This window comes from Suncus etruscus, chromosome 4 (genome assembly GCF_024139225.1).
Source record: "Suncus etruscus isolate mSunEtr1 chromosome 4, mSunEtr1.pri.cur, whole genome shotgun sequence".
Taxonomy (NCBI): domain Eukaryota; kingdom Metazoa; phylum Chordata; class Mammalia; order Eulipotyphla; family Soricidae; genus Suncus; species Suncus etruscus.
In genome coordinates this window covers 124,804,939-124,807,271 of record NC_064851.1, presented here as the reverse complement: position 1 = coordinate 124,807,271, position 2,333 = coordinate 124,804,939, and the positions used below count along the sequence as shown (strand labels likewise).

The window sequence follows — 2,333 nt, the reverse complement described above, 5'->3', positions numbered from 1 at the left end:
GTGAAGTGGGTTCAAAATTGCCAATTGCTAGACTTTCTGCTGGAGTATTATCTATCATCAAAGCTGCTGTTGGCTCCTTAGAGACCTTGTGCTAATTAGAAAAATGTTTCTCTAGCAGTTTCACCCCAGCCACTGCCCCACATGCATGTGTGTGGATGTGTATACCGGGACCTGGCAGAGGCCCAGCTGCATTTCAGCTTTCCTCCTCCACCTCCCACAGATAAAGCTTTGCGCAAAAGCAGTTTTTTGTTTTGTTTTGTTTTTTTTGTGCACCGTTCCTGGAGGTACTGCAATACCAGGTCGATGCATGGAATGGACGGAGAAAGCTCCTATTCCAGTTTCTAGTGCCAAAAATCTATTTATTGTCATCGGATAGACGACGTATCAGATATTAAACTGATAAGAGCAGATACTACACTTGATCTTAGCCAAAAAGCCAAGAAACGATTGCAAAAGCAGTTTTAATATTCACTTTAAACATTCACTCTCCATAAACATAAAGAAATGAACAGAATAATAAATTCTTGTCTGTTGGTCAGTTGATTATCAGAAAGTTCTCCAAATTGTCTTTAAGGAATGTCCAAAATAGTCTTTAACCATAGCAAGTGAAACATGGATGACATAACACTGTTAGAACAGAAGAATAGAGAAGCCCAGGAGATTGCCCAGTCACCTCTTTTGCAAGTGTAAGGATTCATCCATGAGGTCCATGAGTTAGTGCTCCATCCACATGGTCTATGCATAGTCCAGAGTCTTTGCTCCCTGGGGATGCCCTTTCCCCTTCCTCAGTGTTACAACAGTGGAAAATTTTCCGTGCCCAGCCACATGTGACCCTCCCACACCCTACCCCCAGAGCGCACCACAACTGAAAATATGCTACCAGGAAACGAGACCTTCATTGAGCAAGTGTGTGTGCACCACAGTGATCCCTAGAGAGCTGTGTACAAGCTCACTGTGAGTGAGTGTGGAGGTGCCAAAGCACAGTGTGTGAGCACCACTCAGTCATAACAGCAACAAAATTTAATTTTTTTAATTTAGTTTAGGGGCCATACCCAGAAGTGTTCAAGACTATCCCTGTGCTCAGGGAAGATTCCTGGTAGTATTCAGTGGACCATTTGTGGTGCTGGGGATGGAACTAAGATCAGTTGCATGCAAGGCTTTACCTTTACGATCTCTTGAGCCTCCCCCCAAATTTAAGTAAATTATAAAGCCAAAATGAAGAATTTAAGTTTATGAACAAATAACCAAATATTGCTAAGAAATGCACAAAGCAACAGTACAGTGGAAAGGGTGCTTTTGCATCTCATATGGTGGTACTAGCCTGCCTGGAGTGATTCCTGAGTGCAGAGCGAGAAAGTAAACCATGAGTACTGCCAGGTGTGGCCCAAAAGATATGAAACACATGAGTAATGTCTTGACAATGTAATCATGGCTAAGAAATTATTTTTGTGTTGATTTATGCATTTGAAAGATTTCTTTAATTTTTCACTTCTATATTAAAATAATTTCTAAATTACAAGGAAATGTTTATAATCTCTTTCACTTTTCAATTAAGATAATACTTTGATCTAATTTTTGATCCCCAAATCTTAATTTTTTCCAATAAAAATCAATAAAAATTTTTCTAATTGCCGGAGAGATAGCACAGTGGCGTTTGCCATGCAAGCAGCCAATCCAGGACCTAAGGTAGTTTGTTCAAATTCCGGCATCCCATATGGTCCCAGTGCCTGCCAGGAGCTATTTCTGAGCAGATAGCCAGGAGTAATCCCTGAGCACTGTCGGGTGTGGCCCAAAAACAAACAAACAAAAAAATTCTTTCTAATTAAGCACAGTATAGGCAGGGATGCTGCAGCAATGGAACAGCAATTTATCGACTCTCTAGGGTAGAAAAGGAATCTATAGTGACAAAAAAAGAAAAGAAAAAGGTGCAGGTGAAAGAAGGGAGTTGATGTTTGAATTCTACCTCTAGTAGCCATAGGGTAATAATCATAAAACATGAAACTATGAGTTTAATATCTTTAATTCTATTTTTCCTTGTACTCTGGGATGAATTATTTGCAACTTAAAGACTGCCCTACAACATAAAGGGAGCTCTGGACCAAAAGCACAGCAGGCAGTCCTGACAGTCAGTTGGTACACAGTCATCTAGGTCTTTCTGTCTCTTGTCCACTGGTCCATAACTTTCAATGTAGTGCAGAAATACATTGAATTAGATTCTAAAGAGGCCTGATAGTTGCAGAAAGGTAAAAAAGGGTCAACACCAGGTCTGTTCTCCCACCTCATTCTGGCCATCTCTATCTTAGAACAAATAGTAGAAGGCACTTTCCCCTTGG

General features: G+C 40.5%; 1 non-coding gene across 1 annotated transcript; it reads right to left on the bottom strand.

The window, feature by feature from the left end:
- Positions 1–262: 262 nt before the first annotated feature.
- On the bottom strand, positions 263–448 carry LOC126008139 (U2 spliceosomal RNA). Its single transcript, XR_007495526.1, has one exon. It is a non-coding gene; the product is annotated as a U2 spliceosomal RNA (small nuclear RNA).
- Between the last annotated feature and the right edge of the window lie 1,885 nt (positions 449–2,333).